The 26,351-nt window shown below is 37.7% G+C and overlaps 1 long non-coding RNA gene across 1 annotated transcript in view; it reads left to right on the top strand.

Annotated features, from left to right (window-relative positions):
• The first annotated feature begins 8,966 nt into the window (after positions 1-8,966).
• Positions 8,967-26,351, top strand: part of LOC149225134 (uncharacterized) — a 169,524-nt gene continuing 152,139 nt past the window's right edge. Inside the window, exon 1 of the long non-coding RNA XR_016246940.1 lies at positions 8,967-9,336. This is a non-coding gene — a long non-coding RNA (uncharacterized LOC149225134). The remainder of the gene's footprint in view (positions 9,337-26,351) is intronic.

The following is a 26,351-nucleotide window of genomic DNA, read 5'->3' as shown; positions in this document are numbered from 1 at the left end:
AATTTGACAAGTTTATGTCTGAACAAGGTTATACTAGATGTCACTCTGATCATTGTGTCTATCTGAAAAAGAAAAATGATGGAAGCTATATTATATTGTTATTGTATGTAGATGACATGCTTGTTGCAGGATCTAACATGTAGGAAATAAATGTGCTCAAAAGAAAATTGGCAAATTCATTTGCAATGAAGGATTTGGGAGCTGCAAAACAAATCCTTGGTATGAGAATCACTAGAGACAGGAAAAATCGCAAATTAACATTGTCTCAGAATGAGTACATACAAAAGGTGTTGAAAAGATTTAATATGCACAATGCAAAACCAGTTAGTACACCTTTTGCTAGCCATTTCAAACTTAGTAAGGAAATGTGCCCAAAGACCCAAGAAGACATGGATTATATGTCTAAAGTTCCATATGCATCAGTAGTTGGAAGCTTAATGTATGTAATGGTCTGCACAAGGCCTGATATTGCACACGCAGTGGGAGTTGTAAGCAGGTACATGAACAATCCAGGAAAGGAACATTGGATGGCAGTGAAATGGATTCTTAGATATTTGAAAGGTACCACAAATCAAGCATTATGCTTTGGTGGTTCAAACATTTCTCTATAGGGATATGTTGATGCAAATATGGCAGGTGACAGAGATAATAGAAGGAGCACTACAAGATATGTATTTACTGTTGGTGGAACAACTGTCAGTTGGGTTTCAAAAATCCAAAGTGTTGTTGCACTTTCAACAACAGAAGCAGAGTATGTTTCTGCTACAGAGGCTAGTAAAGAATTGATTTGGTTACAAAGGTTTATGGGTGAATTGGGTAAGGAGCATGATATGGGCACGTTATACAGTGATAGTCAAAGTGCCATTCATCTTGCAAAGAACTCAGCATTTCATTCCAGGACTAAACACATACAGCTTAAGTACTATTTCATACGATCAATGTTGGAAGATGGAGAGTTGAAGCTGGAAAAGATACACACTAGCTAGAATCCTGCAGACATGCTAACAAAAGTTGTAACCAGGGAGAAACTCAGAACATGCTCAGTTTCAATTGGTCTTCAAGGATGATGATGAAGATGAGAAACAACCAGGTCCAAAGAGGAGTCATTGTCCAACAAATGAAGCAGCGGTGGAGTTGCTACAATCATTCTCCAAGTGGGAGATTGTTGTGTGTGGAGCATGATTGTTCAGAGGTATTTGTTTCAGCCGTATGTATACCCCAGGAAGTTTTGTACACCCCTCCACGCGGGGGGGGGGGGGTTGCGGGGGGGACTTGTCCCCCCTGCGGGGGTCCGGGGGGGCTGATCCCTCCCAGCTGGGGGGTCCGGGGGCCAGCGGGGGCTCGGTGGCAACGCCCCCGAAGCCAAAAATAAATGTAAAATTGCCTTGTAAAAGTATAGTAATTTCTAGTCAATCTGGGTCGTTCATTAGGCGGATGATCTGACGGTAGAACTTATGTTTAGTTTAGGGTTTTTTGCCCTAGAAGGAAACCCCCTCCCTTTGTATGAGGGCATTGTATTTGAGGCTATGTAATAGATGTGTATTATGTGAGCGAGAAACAAAGAGGTGAGACTGTGAGAGAAAACAGAGGATATTACAGCGGATCTGTTGTAGGTTGTGTCTCTTCATTTTGCTGGATAATAGAAAGGAAGGACTGGCTGTTCGAGGTGGACGTAGCCCAAACTGGGTGAACCACGTATATCTGTGTCTCTCTTGTTTTATGCGGCTTTTGTGTTTATATTTCTGCAATATTTTATGTGTTCCATTGCTCCGTAATATATAATTTTCTAACAATTGGTATCAGAGCCGAAGGTCTATTTGGCTGATAAACTCGCACGAAAGAAAGGTTCCTCGTTCGAGTGGGAGCAATGGCGGAAGATGGTAAGTTTAGGGTCGAGAAATTTAACGGCCAAAACTTCTCACTATGGAAGATGCAGATGGAAGATTATCTATATCAGAAAGATCTATACTTACCATTGGGCGGAAAAGCAAAGATGCTGACGGGTATGAAAGATGAAGAATGGAACCTTCTCGATAGAAAGGCACTCAGAACAATACGGTTGTGCCTTGCAGCATCAGTCGCCTTCAACATTTCGAAGGAAACAACGACAGAGGGTTTGATTAAGACGTTGGAGAAACTATATGAAAAACCCTCGGCCTCAAATAAGGTATTTCTTATGAAACGGTTATTAATATGAAGATGTCGGAAGGTGGATCTGTTGCAGATCATTTAAATGATTTTAATACTGTTACAAGTCAGTTATGTTCTGTAGGGGTAAACTTTGATGATGAAGTTAGAGCTCTGTTATTCTTGTGCTCATTGCCAGAAAGTTGGAATGGTTTAGTAATGGCCATTAGTAACTCTGTGTCTGGATCTAGTACTTTAAAGTTTGATGATGTTGTCGGTGCTATCCTTAGCAAGGAAATGAAACGGAAAAGCTCCGGTGAGACATCGGGAAATGCTTTGAGTGCAGAGTCTAGGGGAAGAAAAACAGAAAGAGGAAAGAGCTCAGGATATCGCAGTAAATCAAGGAAAGGCAGATCCAAGTCCAGATCGGGGATAGTGTGCTGGAAATGCGGAAAGAAAGGACACCTAAAGAAAGACTGTAGATCTCGGAAGGGAAAAGAAGGAGATTCACAGCAAGAAAACAATCATGAAGCAAATGTGACAGGTGAGGTGTTACAAGATGCTTTGATTCTTTATTTTGAAAATATTACTGATTCGTGGGTGGTAGATTCAGGGGCCTCATTCCATGCCACACCTGATAAGAAATACTTTCATGACTATGTTCAAGAAGATTTTGGAAAAGTTCGTTTGGGTGATGATAAACCCTGTAAAATTGTTGGAATGGGTAAGGTTCTTGTAAAACAACAGAATGGAAACCAATGGCTACTAAAGGAGGCAGGGCATGTTACAGATCTAAAGAAAAATCTGATTTCAACAGGGCAGTTAGGCGGTGAAGGTTGTGTGACAACTTTCACAGATAAAGCTTGGAAGGTCACCAAAGGAGCCCTGGTAATAGCAAAAGGCGAAAAGGTTGGTACATTGTATTTATGCAATGGTATTTCTAACTCTGTTAATGCTTTAACTTCTAAAGGAGCAGATGCATCATTACGACATCATAGGCTTGGACACATGAGTGAAAAAGGGATGAAGATTCTTCACTCAAGGAATTTGTTGCCGGATTTGAAGAATGTTGATTTGGACTTCTGTGAGAATTGCATTTATGGAAAACAGAAGAGAGTCAGATTTCTCAGAGTTGGGAAAGAAAAGAAGAGCGAAAAATTAGAGCATGTGCATACAGAGGTATGGGGACCTGCTCAGGTATCATCTCTCGGTGGCTCTCGTTTTTATGTTACCTTTATTGATGATGCAACTAGAAAAACTTGGATTTATTGTATTAAGAATAAATCTGATATATTTGATACTTTCAAGAAATGGAAAGCTTTGGTTGAGATTGAGACATGAAAGAAATTGAAGTGTCTTAGATCAGACAATGGAGGTGAATATTGCAGCAAAGAGTTTGATAGGTACTGTTCAGAGCATGGAATTCGCAGAGAGAAGACAGTTCCAAGAACACCACAAGAAAATGGTGTGTCAGAAAGGATGAACAGAACAATCATGGAGCGTGCAAGGTGCATGAGATTGCATGCAAGATTGCCTTTACAGTTTTGGGTAGATGCTGTAGATACTGTTGTTTATCTAATAAACAGAGGGCCTTCAAGTTCCTTGGATGGTGGTGTTCCAGAGGAAGCATGGACAGGTAAAAAGGTAAACTACTCTTTTTTAAAGCCTTTTGGTTGTGAGGCCTTTGTCCGTATTGATAAAGAAAATAGAATAAAGCTTGAGGCAAAGTCAAAGAAATATACCTTTATTGGATATGGTGTTAATGATTTTGGTTATCGCTTATATGACTATGAAAATCACAAAATCATTAGGAGTAGACATGTAATATTCAATGAAAAGGTCTAGTATAAGAATCGGTTGCAGGAAAAGAAGCAAGAAAAAGAAAACAAGGAATATGCAGTTCTTGACGAAATCACTGAAAAAGTAAAGGTGCCCGAAAATAATAATAATCAACAACCACAATAGCAGCAACCACCACAACAGCGACAGGCACCCCAAACACCTGAAAGTGGTGTTAGAAGATCTACCAGGATAAGTAGACCCCCTGAACGATACTCTCCTTCATTATATTATTTATTGTTGACTGATTCTGGTGAACCCGAATGTTATGAAGAAGCAATGCAGGTTGAAAGCCGGAAGAAGTGGGAGGTAGCCATGGAAGAAGGGATGGACTCCTTAATGCATAACCAGACTTGGGACTTAGTCAGGTTGCCTGCAGGTAAAACTACATTGCAGAATAAATGGGTTTACAGGATGAAGGAAGAAGATGGAGGAAAACAGAGGAACAAAGCTAGACTTGTGGTGAAGGGGTTTGCACAGAAGAAAGGTATTGATTTTGATGAAATATTTTCTCTTGTTGTTAAAATGACTTCAATCATAACCATTTTAAGTCTAGTGGCAGTTGAAGATTTGCATCTTGAGCAGTTAGATGTAAAGACACCCTTTCTCCATGGGGATTTGGAGGAAGAGATATATATGCAGCAGCCACAAGGATATGAAGTGAAAGGGAAGGAGAAACTAGTGTGCAGGTTGAAGAAGAGCTTGTATGGCTTAAAACAGGCTCCAAGGCAGTGGTATCTAAAATTTGACAAGTTTATGTCTGAACAAGGTTATACTAGATGTCACTCTGATCATTGTGTCTATCTGAAAAAGAAAAATGATGGAAGCTATATTATATTGTTATTGTATGTAGATGACATGCTTGTTGCAGGATCTAACATGTAGGAAATAAATGTGCTCAAACGAAAATTGGCAAATTCATTTGCAATGAAGGATTTGGGAGCTGCAAAACAAATCCTTGGTATGAGAATCACTAGAGACAGGAAAAATCGCAAATTAACATTGTCTCAGAATGAGTACATACAAAAGGTGTTGAAAATATTTAATATGCACAATGCAAAACCAATTAGTACACCTTTTGCTAGCCATTTCAAACTTAATAAGGAAATGTGCCCAAAGACCCAAGAAGACATGGATTATATGTCTAAAGTTCCATATGCATCAGCAGTTGGAAGCTTAATGTATGTAATGGTCTGCACAAGGCCTGATATTGCACACGCAGTGGGAGTTGTAAGTAGGTACATGAACAATCCAGGAAAGGAACATTGGATGGCAGTGAAATGGATTCTCAGATATTTGAAAGGTACCACAAATCAAGCATTATGCTTTTGTGGTTCAAACATTTCTCTATAGGGATATGTTGATGCAGATATGGCAGGTGACAGAGATAATATAAGGAGCACTACAAGATATCTATTTACTGTTGGTGGAACAGCTGTCAGTTGGGTTTCAAAAACCCAAAGTGTTGTTTCACTTTCAACAACAGAAGCAGAGTATGTTTCTGCTACAGAGGCTAGTAAAGAAATGATTTGGTTACAAAGGTTTATGGGTGAATTGGGTAAGGAGCATGATATGGGCACGTTATACAGTGATAGTCAAAGTGCCATTCATCTTGCAAAGAACTCAGCATTTCATTCCAGGACTAAACACATATACCTTAAGTACCATTTCATACGATCAGTGTTGGAAGATGGAGAGTTGAAGCTAGAAAAGATACACACTAGCCAGAATCCTGCAGACATGCTAACAAAAGTTGTAACCAGGGAGAAACTGAGAACATGCTCAGTTTCAATTGGTCTTCAAGGATGACGATGAAGATGAGAAACAACCAGGTCCAAAGAGGAGTCATTGTCCAGCAAATGAAGCAGCGGTGGAGTTGCTACAATCATTCTCCAAGTGGGAGATTGTTGTGTGCCTCTCTTGTTTTATGTGTTTTCTGTGTTTATATTTCTGCAATATTTTATGTGTTCCATTGCTTCGTAATATATAATTTTCTAACAAAAACTCCTTTTCAAAAATATGTAAAATATCACATTTTTCACCATAATCATTTAATATCCAACCAATTTAATAACACTTGAGTTAATTCAAATAAATGATTAAACCAATTTAATAACACTTGAGTTAATTCAAATAAATGATTAAATATAAAGTAATACTTTTTTATAAAAAAGTTATGACTTTAGCAAGAAAAATTTCTCGTCACTTTTGTCCCTTTGGCTGTCACCGAATACCTTGTTGTTGTTTAACTTACTTATGGGAAAATCTCCAAAAAGAAGCACCTCAATCTCATGTACCCCAAGTCTTTGTTTCTTTACACCTCAACGTGTGTGTGGTGGCTCCTCCTATTTATGGTTTCAAGAATTACAGGTCTCTGTTAACTCAACAACACAACACATCTATTCCACATGGATTTCTGGTGAATCAGCTCCACAAGGACTTAGATCTTAGACCTCATTCACACCTCACGCTCATAAATTCTCCCCTTCACGATTTTCATGTTCTAAAATTCAAACCCTTGGATTTTACGATATCTTTTGCTCTCCGCTCAATGAAGAGGCTTACACCTCTGATATCATGAAAATATTTAGAGGCAGAGAGGGAATGATGAAAGCACTTGGGGCATAGCATGTTCTTTTCATCATTAAATAAGTTTTACATAGATCAGGAATAATTTAGATTTGTCTAATATTAACCACTTCTAATGATATCTAGGATTTCTAAAAATATCTAGACTAATAGTCTCTAAAAATGTCTTTCTAAAATTGACTTGGACTAACAACTAATAGTCCAACTACTTTAGTTAACATGAGAGATTATTCTTTAACAATTTGGAGTTGTTTACTAGTAGTAAGGAAGAGAAAGGCCTGAAGGCGATGGTTGGGATAAGTATGTTAGTGGAGTTGTTTGCAAAGCATGTGTTGCCAACTTTTTGATTTTGCCTATTCAAGTCTATGAAGAGGCTTCCTAGGAACTCCTTTAAGTGTGTTTATCCTGGGATTTGTAGAGTGACATGCATGGCTTTGAGAGTAATCATAGTGTGCATTGTGAATAGGTGTTTTCTCAATATATTTACAAATTCATATAATAAGGATGAAACATAAACATCGACAATCAATGTTGTTGCTTTTAGAGAGGCGCCTTCAGTGGCATACAATAATATTTTTAGAAAGTTAATCTATTAACAAAAATACTAACAAAAATATTATGTTTCATGTTTTAAGTAATCAATTTAAGTTTGATTCAAATATTTTTATTTGATTTTGCAAGTTTTACTACATTGTTACTTTTTTTGTTGGTTTGTAAAGCAAAATATTTGTTGGTTGTGGGAGAGATCACACTTGAAGTGATATATTGATGAAGTGAAAATATAGGTTTTTAATGGTTTACATGGCATGTTATGGGTTTAGATGAGGATTGGAAGACATTTTAGGCTTTTGATGGTATTAATTGTGTGCATTTTGATGTTTGAATGTTTTTCATTGAAGTCTGGTATCATTATCGAAGCTTTAAATAAAAAGGAATAAGGAATTTGTGTTTTTGTAGGCTCCATCATCACATGGGCTGAGTAAAATGATAAAGCTTCTCTCTCTCTCTCTTCTAGCTGATTTTAATATTTCACTATAGAAAAAATGTCAAATTCCAGGTGGTTTGAGAGGAAGCAAAGTTGCTAATATGCATATTTAAAGTACAATATTTCATGTCCTTTTTATTATAAAGTTTTCAAGGCCCTTTCGAGTCGATAATGGATAATTCACGACTTTATACACATCAAAGCATGCACTTATTTACTTAGAGGAAGCTGTGGAGTTTTAGGCATATTTGTGTATTTATTTCACAAGGTTTAAGTCGAGTTATTTGTATATTTATTTCAGAAGGTTAAAGTCGAGTTTGTGTATTACATTTGTCTGAATTTTGAGGAGAAGTTGCCTCTATGCCATGATCATAAGGCCCTATAAATTTTATTTTCTCTCAAAAACACACTTCAAGACTATTGAAGTTAATGATCACATAAATTCTACTTGTCTTGAGTTTTGAATAATTGTAATATAATATATAGAGTGGTGAATTGTCTCTCTCTATTTCTCTATGATTTCATCTTAAGAAGTTTAGATATGCCTCTTGCATGGAGGATACAAGCTTTTCACAATTCAAGTTAAATTTGGAGATTTAAGTAAAAGGGAGTTACAAGTGCCCTTAATTTTGAAAAAAAAAAAACAAAAACATTTCATAATTGGAAGCCAAAAATAATTTCATTATTTTTTGTACAGATTAAATTTGAAAATTAAAAAGAATAAAACTACAAATATCCTTAATATTGATTTTTTTTACAAATATCTTTAATAGGGAGGATACAAGCCTTTCACAATTCAAATTAAATTTGGAGATTCAAATAAAAGAGAGTTATAAGTCCCCTTTTAAAAATAAAAACATTTCATAATTAGAAGCCAGAAATATTTTCATCATTTATTATAAAAATTTAAAAAACAAAACTACAAACATCTTTAATATTGATTTTTTTCATAATTGAAAACTAAATACATTTATTATTCATTAAATAAGAAAAAAAAATCAAAATAATAAACCAACTTAAAATTAAATCATTTTAATTGAAAAATCGATATAATTCTAATTAATAATACAAAAATAAAACTTCACTCAAATTATTAAATTTAGGCTTCTCTAATCCATATCAATATTTTTGAAAAGAATTTTCCATCATAATTCACTAAATTACTTCCATATCCCTCATTCAAATGCTTTTATTTAATATTCATATTAATCCACCTAAATTTAAATATACCGATTTATTTATTTTGTTTTGTTTTTTTTTTAATTTACAAACATATTTATTCAATATTCCTATTAACCTACTTATTTTTTTTTTTTTTTCACAAACATATTTATTAACCCACTTGAATTTGAACATGCCAGTTTATTTTAATGTACACTATATAATAGTGATTCTAATTCAAATATGACCCACACTTCAAATTTTATCGATACTGAAAACCAGACAATAATCATGGACAAATTCCATAACAAGCATAGACAAAGTCGAAAATCTGCAGGAATCATGCCGGGGGTCGGAAATAAATTTTCAGGAACGGAATTCTCTAGTCGTTTTTCGCTCTCCTCTTTATAAACTTGTATATGACAACCGAGTAATAATTATACCTGAAAATCAGACAATAAATATACACAAAGCACAAAATTTGTAGGATTCTTGGCGGGCTCGGAACTAAATTCTCAGTAACGGAATTCTTTATGACGGTTTCCACGCTCCTCACTATAAACTTTCATCTCACTCCCATTTGTCGAGACGATGCATCAGATGCCATTGGGAACAACAGTAAAAACAATTTAAAGGTGAGCTCCGCACCCCTCTTTCTGTTCTGCACTTATTTCTCTGCCTCTTCATTGTCTAGTTCGTGTCTATTTTTCTGTCAAAATTCTAATTTTAAGATGTGTTTTCAACACAAATAGGCCTCAAAAGTGTAGTCTAAACGTTTTCCATATTTTTCTTTTCTTTTGGATATATTCTCTTGTGAGTGTTACCTTAAATCCGGTCCAAAAAAATTGGCCAAAAAATGGTTAAAACGACAGATTTATGTTATTAAATTTGTATAGACCGGGTGTTCCATAACATAGTTTTTCTCTGAATTGGGTTAAATTTATTATTTCATCTATTTACTATCTGAATTAGGTTAAATTTGACCTAGGGTTTTGAAAATTATGTTAGAATTTCATTTATTGTTATATTAGCGTAAAGATAAGTGTTGAAATTCGGCCTGACGGTAATTTTTTTTGGCTGACCTTCAATTACGTTCATACAATTTCATAAACTGTCAACTGTGTATATATCATCAACATTGTGCCCTTCAATTTACTTTCATACAACTTTATAAACTATCAATTCTGCAGATTTTTTTTAACAAAGAGATCAGATCAACATTGACTGGTTTATATCTCATTAACGTTGTTAGAGTCATCATGGTTATGTTTTGATAGATCTAATTCGCATATCATGAAACTCAGGCAATGGCCATGACCATTCTTAATTTCTTCGTATGATTGGAAGTAAGCGAAATATAAGTTTGAGCTACAGACAGAAAAATGCTAAATGGATAGAGAAATACTTCATTGGGCATGATTGTCAGCATACCAAATTCATATGTTGTAACAATAAAACCAAAAATTCTATTTCATATTCTTAACATTTATAATTTTTTTTCTCAATATTTTGGCTATGAACTGTCCAAAATTGACTAAATCATAACCAGGAAAAATAATTAGCAGAAAATCACCCATCTGTTTGAATTAATCTTCTTCCAAACCTTTCACCCACAGTATGCATTCTGTATTTTTCACACACATAATTCGGAAAATCCAATTTAAAAATAGCTTAGAATTTAGATGCAATATTTTGGCTATGAACTGTACAAAATTGACTAAATCATAAATAGGAAAAATAATTAGCAGAAAATCACCCATCTATTTGAATTAATCTTTTTCCAAACCTTGCACCCACAGTATGCACTCTGTATTTTTCACACACATAATTCGGACAATCCAATTTAAAAATAGCTTAGAATTTAGATGCTCGAAGTTCAGGTGATGTCTTAGGTTTCCAAGCCCTTCTAAATTGTCTCTACCCAATAGTTTGCAAAATAATTATAATTTGAATATTGAAGTATTGAATATAATGGAAAATCATAAACTGTGGTATGCCAAAGGGTTCCCTTATATTAACAAGTCCCCTGATTAGGGGTCAAACTTTGCAATTTAGTTTCCCTATAAGAGAAAATGAGGGGGAGTTTGTTATCAAAACCATAAAATTTATTGGTTGGACAATTTGCTTGATGTCAGTGTTCACAGTTTGACAGTTTCATTTCTAAAAGCACCAGTAAAAAATGTTCAAAATGAGCAAAAACATTCAATTTTAACATAAAATTTCAGAACTGGTAAAAGACAAATAATCTTGGCATAAAATTTCAGAACTGGTAAAAGACAAATAATCTTGGCATCTTATCAGACTTCCGCTAATGGAATTTATGGCAGCTTGCCACTGTTGCTATAAGATGTTATTTTGCAGAATTGATTAAATTTGGATTTATTTCTATAGCAGAAGTTGCAGTACAAAAATGATCTGATTTAACGTGTTATGTACAAAAATTATCTGATTTAACGTGTTACTCCTTCCTAGTTTTGTTAAATGACTGTTAAAATAATTTATGTTCAACGTGCCTATATTTCTTCCTTTTCTTAAAGTAGATTATGCCCAATTAAAGATTTTATAGGTTGTTACTCATTGTCCTCATTAGAAGTGCCTGTATATAATAGCCTTTGTCTTAACATAATAGTTTCCTGGATCCAAACCTTAATCTTGAGTTACATCAAAATCCAAGCAAAGATCCTCGGAAAGGTCTTACCTGAAGTTGGGTTTGGTACTTTAGAGATGCTGTATGTTGCAAACAATGTTTTAAAACTTGGACTCAGACTCAGAACCCGTTGAGGGTGAACTCAGACTCAGACTCTGACTCGGTATCGACTTGGACTAGTTGATTCCAGTGACTCGGTCTTTGTAAAAAGTACATAAAGTATTTAATTTTTAATGAAAAATCATATTTTTAAAGATTTTCATTCATGTTTCCAAACTCAAAGCATTAGAATAATAGAGAGAAGACAACACTTGATCAAAGTATGCCCATGAATATATCTGTTATATCAAAAATGGTACTCAGTGCACTATCCAATACATGTAATATATAGAGATCAAAACCAAAACACATAACCAATGTTGCTCCAAAAACCAACTCTCAATGGCAAATGCTGCTCCAAAAATCAACTCCTCCTCAATGTTGCTCCAAAGATCACCCAAGAACCTCCTCAATTGTGCTCCAAAAGCCAGCTCAAACTGCTCACAAACTCCTCACAAATGCTCACACAAAATGCAATGAGATAGCTGTGAGGAGATATGAGGGCATTGGGTCACCTTTATAGGTGTGGGAGAGGGGTAGAGGGGCTAGGAAATAGTTTAAACAAAAAAAATTAAAATTCCCGCTGCTGAGATTGGCCAGTTTAAGTTGGGTTCGATTGGTTCGGTAACAAACCGATCGCTGAACTGGATAATTGACCTAGTCAGTTCGGGTAGGGGTATGGCTTGGTCAACCAGGCTGATTCCGAGTCAAATTGACCTAGTTTTAAAACTATGGTTGCAATACATAGGTGCAACTATAGCGTGTTTTATTACGCTGTTTTATAGGGTTCATCTTCTTATCAATTGCTGCTCTTAGTGCATCTTGGACATTTAAAGTCAAATTATACCCAATATTGGTAATTTGGGAACGCTGTACATACTACTATATTACCACGAAAATATGCGTTTAACTTTAAAATAACCAGTTTAAGTTGGGTTTGATTGGTTTGGTAACAAACCGATTGCCGAACTAGATAATTGACCTAGTCGGTTCAGGTAGGGGTATGGCTCAGTCAACCAGGCTGATTTCGAGTCAAATCGACCTAGTTTTAAAACTATGGTTGCAATACATAGGTGCAACTATAGCATGTTTTATTACACTGTTTTATAGGGTTCATCTTCTTATCAATTGCTGCTCTTAGTACATCTTGGACATTGAAAGTCAAGCTATACCCAATATTTGGTAATTTGGGACCGCTGTACATACTACTATATTACCATGAAACTATGCTTTTAACTTTAAAATAATTTGTCTGCTATTCAGGTTCTTTTGTTTTTTGTTTTTGTTTTTCTTTTTAAGTTTGCTAGCCTCTTTGTGACTTGCAGGACTAGCCTGTGGTTTAAGAAACTGTGACCTAGGGACATCTAAAATGTCAAATTCACTTGGGGATTGCACTTGAATTACTAACTCTTAACGTGGTTGGACTTTTTTCGGTGTCTCCTCTTGACTACCACGAGTTTCAAACCTTGACTGCCTTACAAAATGAAACCCTCGAATTCCCATTCCACTAGCGAGATTTGATAAGGTCTTTTGATTCTTAAAGAGACTACCTTGAATCATCATATTCTAGGGACATTTATGGGAGCTGCTATGTTTTAGTTACATTCTTGTTGGAATTCTAAAACGTCTATAATAGGTTTATTTAACCTCTATTTAAATGTATGATCCATTCACAATCTTCTAATTTTTCTTTGTTATCTATGCATTGTAGGGTTTAGTGCTTGTAGCCACTGTAGACCATGTTTGTTTGGGGTGCCTTCTATTTCTTCATAGGAGATATGCTACATTTGGCAAAGTGCTAATTTTGAAAACTTGCAAGTATCATATAATTGAGGATTAAAATAATCAATTCAATTAAATTTTTCTTTCCTTCAAAAAGGATGCCAATTTCCATATTTAATTCCATTTGGGGTCTTCAAAGTTTACAAAAATCTTAATTGGAATTTATAGCAAAATAGAGAACATGATTTTCACTTTGATGCTATGAATTGTAGGGTTTAGTACTTGTAAGAGCTTTAGACCACGTCTTCTTTGGGGTACCTTCTAGCTCTCCTTGGGAGATATGCTACATTTGGGAATGTGCTACTTGTGGAACTACACCTAGCATAGAATTGAAGTTTAAAGTAATCAATTTAATGGAAGTTACATTTTTTCATAAGGCTTGCCCATTTGGGATTTTTAAATAAACCTTCATTGGAATTCATAGCAAAAGAGAGTAAAAAATATATTAAGGGTCAATAACATTAGGGTTTTAGGGGACAATGACTTTGTGTGGAAAATTACAATGACCATGTGAGTTTAATCAAGGTCAAGTTTGAGGGTTCCACAGGGGGTTAGGTTGCCAAGTTTTAATTCACGGCTATGATGAGGTGCAATGGTCATTGTTAACCATGCTAGATATCGCTCAAGGTAGTATGGTCATTGTCGACCATGCTAGAACTTGCTCAAAGGGAGGTCGATTCTAATGCAAAGGGTGAACTTCTGCTTTTGAGAAGAATGGCTGTTGTTACTAATCAACAATTTGCTTTATTTGCATGGAGAATGGATACCGTTGTTAAGAAATAATATTCTTGGATCGAGTGAGTTTGCTTGAGAGGGGTACATCTTCTTTGGGGTTTGTAGCGATGAACAATAAGTTTAACACTTTGGCCAATTTTTTTTATATTTTTGAATGAAGCTCTCTTTTTTCCTTAGAATGTTAGAGTGATGATGATCATAGGTACAAAGAAGGTTTAGGGAGTTCCTCAGAAGTTACACCATAGGCATTTTTTTATAGGAGGTTAAATCAATTGGATTGGATTTGAACTTCAACACACATGAGTTGTGTTTGGAATGGCCCCTTTTGGGCTACTGTTCACGATTTAGGATGGGGGGTGGTGTTATCCATTTCACCTTATCTACCATTTTTAATTATAGTTTTTGAGAGTGACTTGAGGTGTGGATTACTCTTTTGTTTTAGGATAGATTGCTAGGGTTTTGCTTAGTGTATGCTCCAAGCCTTAGTTCAGGTCGCACTTGTCTCTAAACATGGATGGAGTCTTCTTTTTTGATTGCGGAATGGATTATTTTTAGAGACTTCAACATGGTTGATATAACACCCCTTTTTAATCCCCACATTTTGTAATATGTACTTAACACTGATAATCATGGGATGGCCAACATGAATATTTTGATAGATTTTAATTGATGTAAATATGCATGTTATTTAATATATTAAAATTGGAGAAGACAACAACCAACATGGATCTTGATGCTTGAGAGTGAAGCTGTGACGGGGTATAGGGGAAGTTTCCTATCTTACCTTGAATTAATTGTTTAGATTTCTGATTTGGTAGTTGAAATACCCAATTGCCAACAACTATGAGAAGAGCGGGGAAATGGTATTGAATTGCTCTTGAGGTATGGGCTACATACCCCCTTTTTGGAGACTCCTAGTTGACCACGTGGGAGAGTGCATGCAATTAGGTAGTGAATTTTAAAAAGACGGTGAGCAAAGAGGATAGGAGGAGAGGAGAAAGTCGCAGAGTGCGTATGGGTGAGTCGAGAGCTCAAAGGGAAAAATCAAAATATAACAAAGAGAGAGGAAGAGAGAGAGAGATGCGAGAAGAGAGTAGAATCTTGAATCTTATATGTGAAGGAGGGTGGCCTTCACATTTTCTACCCTAAATTGAATCACATAGATTCTTGAGAGAAGCTTCCCTTCAAGGCATTAGATCTAGCTCAGGGATGGCCAGCTGCAAGAAAGACTGCAATGTCGCTGAGTGTACGGTTGGGTAGATATTGGCTCTCCCTTCTTTCATTTGCAATAAGCTTTTGTAAATGAGATACATGTATCTAAATCTCTAACAATAAAATGAAATTGTTCTTCTGTGTTTCAAAATTATTGCTATGTTGTATTTTTGTGTATTGTGTAATGGGAATCGTGGTGAATGGTTTTGGTTACAGCTATAGATTCTTTTTTTTTTTTGACAATAACAGATAGATTTTATTTAAGATTCAACAAAATAGCTGCCGAGGGCCTTAACAGGGCTACTCTGAGTTTCCTTGTTACAGATTTTGCTTTCGTTTTGATAGGAGGTGAGGAGAGTACATTTAGCTTTTGATAAGTACGCTGAAGGAATTACTATGTGATTGCAGATAGTAGCTTGAATATGCGCTTGATCTGGTTTCAGAGTGGCGTCTTGAATTTCCGCTGCTTTTGCTTGCCGCGACTTAGCTCTACTTCCTAGCTTGCAGAGAGGAGACCCAACGCACCAGATTTTCATTGCCGGGTCATCCAAAGGCTCATTGCTTGTTTTCTTTTGATTTGTCTGGTGGATTGTTACTTTATGCTCAAGATTGCCCAGTAAGGTGTCAACATTGCCGGCAATGCTTGCCGTTTCATCATAGAACGTAGCAGAGGCCTTACTGCTATCTAAACAAGCCTTGATGAAGCCCTCGTGAACCCCCCAGCACCTACCCAATGGATTGCAGAGTGACGCAATAGTGAATTCCAACGTAGAGCAGAGAACGAAAATGACGCGGTTGCATTCTGAGTTTTTCCTTTTGGATGGGTTCGAGTCTCCTAACAGCTGCCAGCTAAATTTGGTTCGGTCCCGAAGCTTTGGGGGATGGAGAGAAATCTGAACTAGTGGATTGCTCATAGGAACAAAGGCCCAGTCTTCTCTAGAATTAAGGAATGTTGCAGTCCAATTCAATATCATTTACTAACAGAGATCTCTTGCTCCCGATAGAGCCTAGATTGGCTGCCAAGTCCGCCTGAGAGTTTAACTTCCTTAGAATATGATAGAAGGAGATTTTGTGAAACTTGGGCAAAAGAAGTTTGATTTTTTTGAGTGTGGAGGCTAAATGTACCTGAGAAGGGTTCTTTTGAGAGTTCATAGCCTAGATAATTAGACTAGAGTCTCCAAAGACTGAGATGGAGAGGAGATTCCTCTTGATAACCATATTTAGACCCTGCCACAGAGCAAGAGCCTCTGCTTTGTTGTTTGTTTCATGCCCTAGACCCCATGCAAAGCACAACTCAGTTGAGCCACCAGGATGCAAGATAACTCCACCGCCACCCGCCGCTCCTGGGTTACCTTTAGAGGCCCCATCGAAGAAAAGGCAGTGATCTTCCAAAGCTGATCTCCATTTGATGAAATCCTGTTCTTCTAGACGAATTTCCCAATGAGAAGGGGTCTTTGTAGGGGGAATGGGTCTATTATGATGGTTTGGAACTAGTTCTTTTAGCCATTGATCTTCCTCGCTGTCCAGGATCATACCATTTCTTATGGCGGGTTTGGCTTCTAAGGCCTCACCCAACAGAGCTTTGATCTTAGTGATAATTTTGACCGGATTACAACTCTCCTCCCTAAAAATTCTGGTGTTCCTCTCCAGCCACAGTTTCTAGCATGTGAATTTGGGAATCCACATCCAGCAAGTCTTGAGAAGGCTTTTTTTGGAGAGACAGAACGTTGATAACCTGGCCCAGTTTCTTAGCAGGTCCGGAATATTTCCAGGAAGCTCTATTTTGTCAGGTCCTAACATCAGGACACCCCTCCAGACTTCTTGAGCAAAGGGGCACAATAACAACAGGTGATTAGCCGTTTCTTCATCTGAAACACAAAGAGGACACCTGGAGGGACCTTCCATTCCACGCCATCTCAGGTTATCTCTAGTGAGGATACTTTTATGCGCCAATGTCGAGCAAAAGAAGTCAATTTTGGGGAGATCAGGAAAAGACCAAATAAATTTCCATTGAGTTGGCTCTGGGGGAACGTTTGGGACAACCATCATACTTTTGTAACCTTCTGCTGCTGAGTATGAGCCTGAAAGAGAGCCCCACCCTCTTTTGTCCTTAGAAGAGGCCTTTAAGGGAGATTTTCCTTGGAGCAAATCCAACAATAAAGAGGCTTCACCATCCAGCCAATGAGGGACCTCCCCTAGATTCCAACCATCCCAAAGACTTCCTGCTTCATCTGTCCAATTGGAGATGTCCCAGAGGGTTTCCAGATTGCTGGCTTGAAACCGAACTCTGATATTTACAAGTTTTGCCATCTGATTCAAGGGATGCTCTCCAAGGATCGAATCTTCCCAAATTCTTATTTTTTTCCCATTACCTGGGATCCAGTATAACTTGTGACTGAAATGTTTCATAGCTGTGAAACAGAGTTTGAAAACCAGAGATCCTTTGGTTATTCTTGGAGGCTGGTCCAAACACCTCAAGCGTTGTCCATGAAAATGTTTTTTCCACAGAACTCTCTTGCTCCAACTAGGATTCCCAGAAACAATGTTCCAAAGGAGCTTGGAGCCCAGAGCAAGATTTTGGGCTGCCAGATCCCGCATTTGGAGACCTCCTTCCAAGAAAGGCTTCTTAAGAGTGTCCCAATTTACTAAGTGGAGCCTTCTTTCATTATTTTTCCCTCCCTCCCATAGAAATCTTCTCAGGAGACCATCCACTTTACTAATAAAGGTTTTAGGGGCTAGAAGAATGGAATTCTGATATAACGGTAGACTTATGAGAACAGATTTCATTAGGATTACCTTTCCAGCATTATTCAACCATGAGGCTCCCCAAGCTTGTATTATGAGTTTTAGCTTGTCTAGCAAGGGCATCCAGTGAGCTACCTTAGGATTTGATTTGAAGATTGGGATCCTGTTGAAGCCCCGAAAATCGGGTCTACAACAAGGGGGATACCTGCCCGGTCCAAACCTTGGTTGGCAGCTCCTTTTCCGTTTGGTATAGCGGGTCCGACTGGGGATATGGGACCAGTTTCCCAATTTCAGTGTGTGTGTGTGAGAAAGATTGATATTTCTGTTTCTAATAGTTTCTAAATGGAATACTTCTAACCTAATTCTAATCTAATAATAAGGAAATTATTATTCTAATGACAAAAATATGTAAATCTACACTAACCCGGGGTGTGATCTTTCTTCTATGCGATCTAAAATGATTTCAAACAACAATTGGTAATAAAGATCATTCAACTGTTATGAGAAAAGAATTCAGTACAGATGAACCACTTCGTATAAAAAGTTAGACGAAACAGTTGTGAAAAACATATCGCATAACGAGCTATTCATACACTAAGCATAAATAAATAACTATCACCGTACAAAAGTGCCAAATGATAACTCAGGCATTCATACATTAATACATAAATAACTAAACTGGAAATCACTCTAACACAAGGCAGAAATAGTTAATAGATAGAAATACCATTTATAACTAGTCCTACTCATGAGCTTCAAGTGATAACGATTTATCTTTTCTTGATCAAATATCCACTAAGAGTACAAAAGTGCAACATCAGTAGCAGATATCAAATGCAAACATAAATAAATCATGTTCCATTCATTCATCAAAACCTCCTCAGAGGGTACAAAAGTGCATGTTCTGGGGATAAGTTTTTGATAAATTTCAGGACCCTTTTCTAAATGCATGAGAAGGGTTTAAATACTACTAACTAAATCTAAAAATAAATTATTACAAAAATGTAGGATGCGGTTTAAATGACCGTCCTCTTTTCAGGAAAATAAAACAAAATTAAAGCTAAAATTAAATCTAACATTAAACTACTTCTGTATTTGGTCCTTGAAATCGCACGCATGCAACATCTGTTTGAGAAGAGTCGGCTGGCTGACTTCCGCTTTTAGCTGAGCTGAGAAAATAGAATCGACAAGAGCTGGCGCCATTTTTTCGACCGAATTGATGATACACTTAACAGTCATCCACTGGCTATGTGGTTTTACCAAGTATGCCTAGTAATAATCCCAGTTCAACTTGGTTAACCCTTGGATTGCTTTTGTCTTTTCTTGGGCTCTCTGTTTCCAAACTGTCTCTATCATTTCTGTTTTGCAGTTTCCGGAGCTTGCAGGTGACTGGGCAATTAGCAGCTTGCCTTTTCGGAAAATTTTTCTCAGCGGAAACTGCCTCCGTTTCTTGATCTGGGTTTCCTTGATGCGTTTTTCGCCTTTTGCGCTTTTTCCTTCCAACAGATATAAAGTTCAAAATTTGTTAAAATAATACTTTTGTGAACTCTTGACTTTGAGTCTTAAACTGTTTGTTTCTGATATCAACTTTGTTCAGTGCCCACTTAACCATGTCTGTATATGGGAGAATTTTGGGTCTTGCTGCTATCCGGTGTAAGAATGAGCAGGCTAGCTTTGAAAGGGATGCTTCTGAAGAACCATTTGAGCTCGCGGTTACTCTGGGATTCTCTTCTTCGAGTAGATTAAACATGCCTTCCCATGTAGCTATTCCCGCGTCTCTGTTACAGGCCGTGTCTATATATAAGGGCGCCATTTCTTTTTCTTCTGAGCTCGGGGCTTTGCTTTTCTTTCCCATTTTAACCTGCGTATTGCTTTGTATCGGCCTTTGTTCTCAGTTCCTGCAATTCACAAGTGAAGTGAAAATGAATGACAAGGAAGGGTGATGGGAAAGTCTTAAATGCCGCAGACATACCAAGTATACCACCTTACGTGAAATGATTCTTTCGATAAGAACGCGCCCATATTCCATTATAACTGGCAACTACCTCATTTATTAGCATTAAAGCGCATAACCGGGTGTCAGCTTAGGGAAAATAATTTTTTTGAATAACGCGTCTGAGAGATCTGCGATGAAGCGATTTTGCGATTTGCTTCGCAACATCGAAGATCGCAAAATTGATCGCTCGTGACATCGCATTATCGTATTATCTCTGCATCGCTGTATCGCGAAATCGCAATATTGCAAATCGCAGAAATGTTATGTATGCCAATCTTTGTTAACCTATCTTCTGCGAAATGCAATCTGGCGATCGACGTCATCGCATATCGGCAAATTGAAGTGTTTCAATGTGAGTTGTGCTGAATGCGATGCGATTTGTTTATTATCACATATCGCGATCTCGCAAATGTTGGAATTGTGCTTGTGAGGTGGCATCCCGCTATCTTATGCGATGCGATATTTCCTAAGGAAAGATTTTATTTTACCTCATCATAAAACTTAGCTTTTTTGGATTTTCCAAGAGGGTTTCCTAAGCTTATGATGGTAATTTTATTTGAAAAGGAAATTTAAACACTACTTTGATTTTTTAGATTTTTTAACTAAGGGTCCCCACTTATTTAGTATTAGGAATAACACTCAATAAGAAGGGGGGTTGTTGCTGGCCACAACAGATCCCAAGATACTTAAAAGACTCCCAGGTCAGGGTTCCTGCCATTTCTAATAGCCTTGCTATGTCTGTCAATTCCTTGATCGAGCAATTCCAGCCATAGATCGTGCTTTTTAGATAGTTGATCGTGCTGCCCGAAACCTCCCTATAAACGTCCAGCTCCTTCTTGAAGGTCCTAGCAGAATTTATGCTAGCTCCTCCAAGCAATAATGTATCATCAACAAACTGGGCATGATTTATGTCTTTAACATTGTGAGCCATCCTCAGGCCTGGCAGAGTTTGGATCTGTTGACAGTAGTCTAGCTGGAAGCTGAGCATCGAAGCTTGAATGGCGTAAAGAAGCGGGGACAAAGGGCAACCTTGTCTTAGCCCCCTCGAGGCCTGGACGAATTCTGTTGATCGACCATTAACCAAATGCGCTATCCAAGGGGAAGCTATGCAGGCTTTCACCCATGTTATGAGAGCTTTTGAGAAGCCAAATTTCTCCATTACAGAAAACAGGAAATCATGTCTCACCCTATCAAAGGCATTTGCCAAATCTAGCTTAATCACCATGCCTTTCTCTTTTCGATGACAGCTTGAGTGAATTGCTTCTTGCACCAGCACAATATTGTCAAGAATCTTTCTCCCTTTGATGAATCCTCCTTGGTTTTCAGGGATGATGACCGGCAGAATTTTCTTAAGACGGTTGGCTATTATTTTTGTAACCAGCTTATAACTTGTATTACACAGAGAGATGGGGCGGAATCTGCTGAAGTCGGTGGCGCCTTTATCTTTCGGAATCAAGGCAAGGAAGGCCGAGTTGGTACTGCCTCCAATCTTGGTACATGTCTGTGATTTCCGGACCATTCTCAGAAGATCTTTTTTAATTGTGGGTCAGCAAGTCAGGTAGAACCTTGCTGTGAACCCATTGGGGCCTGGAGCTTTATCCGGTTCCATGCAATCCAAAGTTTTTTTAATCTCATTCATACTGATCGGAGCAGTCAGCATAAAATTGTTAGAATCTTGAACACAATGAGGAATTAGATCAAACGGGTGGGCTTGAGAATTGATAGGAGGGTCTTCTGGGGCTGAGTAAAGATCTTTGAAGAAGGAGTGGGTTGCTCGCTTTATGCCTTCAAAATCTTTAACCACAGTGTTTTGAAAGTGAATTTCATTTATTGTTTTGAAGTGCTTGCGTGCTTCAGCTTGTTTATGGAAGTAGCTTGTATTTTTGTCTCCGACCTGTAACCAAAGATTTCTGGACTTCTGTCTCCAAAACTCTTCTTCATCCCTACTTGCTCTATGAAGATCTTTTTGCAGCTCTACTTCTTTTTGAAGAAGGATTTGAGTTACATCGGAATTCTCCATTGTTAATTGATGGACTGCTAAATTGTCATGCATCTCCTTTCTTTTGGTGGTGGGCGTTTTCAACCTTTTAGCCCACTCCTTGAGCTCTCTTTTAAGTCCCCTCAATTTTTCTTCCCACACAAAGAAGGGGGATCCTTGAACTTGTCGGTTCCAGGCCTCGGATACCACCTCTTGGAAACCTTCTTGATGAATCCATAGAGAACTGAATCTAAAGGGAATGGGGCCAAGATTTCCATCCAAGGAGAGCTCAAGCAGAATTTGGACAGAAGGGCATTGCCATTTGGTCATAGCTAGTCTGCTACAAGCTCATGGTTTATGGTCAGAGGTGTAGTTCGGCAGGATTTTAGAGGTGGCCATTAGACCACATGTCAAGAAGGAGGATTGGACTAGAAATCTGTCCAAGCGAGCAGCAATGTGGCCGAGGCCTATCCTTTTGTTGGACCAGGTGAATTTCCCAGATGTGGGCTTGATATCCTCCAATTCCCAACCTAATATGAGGTCTTCAACCCATTCTCTAGCTGGATCCCTGACCAGCGAGCCCCCAACTATAGATTCTTTATTATAGAATGCTATATGTAGAGATAATCCTCCACATAGGTTATGTATGATAAATATTTGTCGCTTGCTGATGAAATGAATTGGTAGATTGGCTGTAATGGTTGTATTGTTTAGAGTGTCATGAAAGTTGTCATGTTGAATTGTGTATGTTGGTAACAATAAGCTGGAGGTTTATTTTAATGGTTCTTGAATATATATAAGTGATGAGTGAAATGTATTATCACTTCTTCATTGACATAATGCTATACACACACACACACACACACACATATATATATATGTCAATTGGGGTTATCTCAGGTGGTTGGGTAGAGCTCGCAAGGGGCAGCTTAATTGGAGATCGTTGTTTTATAAAATATTGTGTAAACCATGAGATTCAAAGTTCAAATACCTCATGAGTCAAACTGAAAAATAAATGATATATATATATATATATATATATACATATGAGAGAGAGATAGAAAGAGAGGTATTCTTTGAAACAGAGATACCAAGGATGAGTTTGGGTGCGTGGTTCATTAAAGTGAATGTTAAGTGACTTGAGCTAGGAAACTCTTTATGTACCTGATAAAATGACTAGCCTTTATTAGGTCGTTTGGAAAATTGAATAGATGTGTTGTATACTAGTTTGGAATGAGTATACTTGACATTTTTTTTCCTAATTGGAGACCTTGAAAGCCATGTAATAAAAGCCCTTGCTTGAGACAACTGTACAAGCTAATTCTCAAATCCAATTTAGTGTTGATAGAAGCCTATATAATTATGTGCTTGTGTTTATGTTTATATGAATGATTATTGATTAGAGCTAAGAGGACCTTGTTTCCCTCTGGAGATAAGCCAAGATGCTGGTCTTTGTGTGTAAGTGTTGGAAGTTTGAAGTGTAAGGTTTGCATTCCTAAGGGAGTGAGAAGTTCATTTAGTTGGGAGGAGTAGTGATTTGGCCATGGGCCATTTATTTGTTTTTCTTTTGTGAGGATGCTTGTTTGAGGGCGGAGGTTTTGAGATGCCTTCACAGGTTAGTGAAGATTTCTAAGTCTTTAGAAGCTTGTCGACTGATGGATATTTTATCGTCAATTGTAGTGGCACTGAATATCGAGTGTGGGAATGTTGGGTGTTCGGTGATTGGGTATCGGGAGGTTGGGACCTTTGCTATTGGGTCTTTCTCCTCAAATTATTCGAACTTGATGGATTTGGCAAACTGACATGGTAGGTGTTGTTGTGGCATGTTGATGTTGTCAGAGATTGCCACCTATTACTTGATGTGTCATGATGATGTACCACAAAGAATCTCCAGGATGACGTTGCATGTTGATGTGGTAAGATGACATATCATGACAATGTGGATTAGAGTGTGTAGCAACATTAAGTTGAAGGCCAAATGGTAGCTTTCAATGAAATGACGTGGATGATAATCTAACGACCTTCAATAGGTTAGGATGTCAATTCATCAACCATCCTCTAGAAAAAACTCTCAATGTAGGTAGATCTTGAAATGTTTGTTATCTAATGGAGGTATTCCTGTTAATTACTTGCAATTTATTGGGAGGTCGAGGGTTGGGTATCGAGAGATTGGGTATTGAGAAGTTGGGGTAATCACTATTGGGCTTTTGTCCTGATACGAATAGATTTCAGCATGGTAGTTTGCGTGAATTGGCAGAATGACATGGTTTGGTTGTAGACATGGACCAATGTTGTGATTACACGTGGACAAAGGTTGCCATGTGGTAGTGTATTGATGTTGACGTGACACATGGACTGGATAGATTTTCAAATGGGCATAACTTTGTGCATGGATCTTAGACTGAGATGAAATTTATATCATTGGAGAGTCCTTGGTGAGCAAAAGGCAATGGTAATCTCAGAAATGAGATTTGAGGTGGTTGAAGGAAGTCGAAATTTGATAACTCCACTTCCTTAAGGTAACCTAGGAGGTCAGTTTTGGATACCTTGCATCCTTTTTGGGCATTAAGGGCTTTGGGCATGTTACAATTGAGTTGGATGGTGGTAGGGGAGGGGGGTTGGTTTTGCATAGCTTAAGAACAAAGCCTTTATCTCTTTGATTCCATTTGTCAAAAGAAAGGGTTAAACTACAGTGGATGGTTTACTTGGTCCAACTTTAGATAGGGTTTTTCCATAATACATCCTAAGTTGTCTAGGATATAGGATCTGAGGCACAACATCTCCTTTTTCAAGATAATATGTCTAATTGATGTGATGGGTGGCATTACTAGGTTGAATCACTTGTTTATTATGATCTCCATCTCAAAAGGGCATCTAGTGGACTCCAAGCCTTCGTCCTTGTTCAAGATAAATGTTTCTCATATTGAGTTTCTTGACTTTCGTGCTCTTGTGCATAGTGTATAGGTGGGATAGAAGTTTTATATTATGTTGGGAGGTGACTATTTGTTCCACTGTGAAGTTTATGAGGACGCGAGGTTGCATGTAAGCATACGAGAATCTTTGGGAGGCCAAACGATAGTTAGAGTAGGTGCATATTCTTTTGGAGGAAGATCCACATAACCTTACTCTTAAGGAGGTTATAACTTGGCTTGAGGTGGTGGTAAGAAGGAGTATGTTGCTAGAGGGGAATTGGTGGATGCTAGATTGCAGTGGATTTAGGAGGGTGATGAGGGATTTGAGTTGTTTGATTTCTTGAAGAAGGATGTGGTAGTGGATAGGGTCCTTGGTCTCTGTTAGCGCTTGAATTTGGCCTCAGGCTGAAAAAGACAAAATCCAAGGCAACATCAAACCACTTAGCCTCGTAGCTAGCCCTACGGGGACAGGAGAGGGCTCTCTCCGGGTCTATCTCGGCAAAAGATCTTCAAAGGGTTGAGATGACCAATAAAGAACACTGATTTTAGGCTAGTAAACTGATAGAGAAAGTTTGATTTTCAATTTTTAGGGTTTTGTTGGAAAACTGAGCACGGCAATTTTGGGTGCGGGGATGAGACACAGTTTTTGCAGAGGTCTTTTTGGGGCAAGGTAGGAGATTGTCTTGATGCCTTTGAATTAGTGAATGGATAGAAATGACCGGTGAGGAGCTAAAGAGAGCAAGAAACCTTCGAGAGTTCTCTTTAGACAGATGAAAACATAGATATTAAGCAAACTTAAAGGCAGAACATATAAATTATGAATTCTACCTTAACACTTCATTTACTTAATGTGCAGAAAAGAGGAGTAGGAAAATGATACACATAACAAACTTACAAGTACATGAGAGAAGCACACCATCAACACAAAACACCACAGGAATCCCAAATAGTGCTGCAAAACCCTGGTCTTTCCTTTGCCAAAATTGCAGAGATACAAAGTGTAAAACAGTCTAAGCTTATCCCTCAAAAGTCCAACCATGAAAATGACTAAGAAAGTACATAATATAGGCAAGCTAACACACTTCCTTGCCTCTAGGGGTCGAGCTCATCATCCTAGGAGCTGTTTCAACCAATTCTAAACTGAACACTACAATCTAGGCAATCAAAACAACTTGCCTCTATAAGCTAGGAAACTAATTCATTCATTGATTTTTTGCCATTTTATGAATGAATCTTCTAGAATAGGTAAAAAGTGTCATGTCAATCATGAAATTACATCAAATACATCAAGGAGGATGAAAAATCCAACCAAAAAGTCAAAACTAGTCACTGCTGCGTTTTCCTGTGCTGAAGATGCAAAACTGGCAAATTTTCCCAACGCATAGCGCGCCATTTCTCAACGCGTAGCGCGCCTTTCAGGCCACTTTTGAGGCACTTCCCGACATCCAAATGAGGCACAAGTGGGCTTGTTGGAAAGGTTTGGATGTCTACTTTCCAGCCCAAGTGGAATTTCTCAATTTGGTGGCCATTTGCCCCTCCAAAAT

This window comes from Pinus tabuliformis, chromosome J (assembly GCF_031772625.1).
Source record: "Pinus tabuliformis cultivar Carrire ecotype Pingquan chromosome J, CPIR1, whole genome shotgun sequence".
NCBI classification, from domain to species: Eukaryota; Viridiplantae; Streptophyta; class Pinopsida; order Pinales; family Pinaceae; genus Pinus; species Pinus tabuliformis.
Note: the sequence above shows the minus strand (reverse complement) of the source record. Positions and strands in the feature narration are given on the sequence as shown.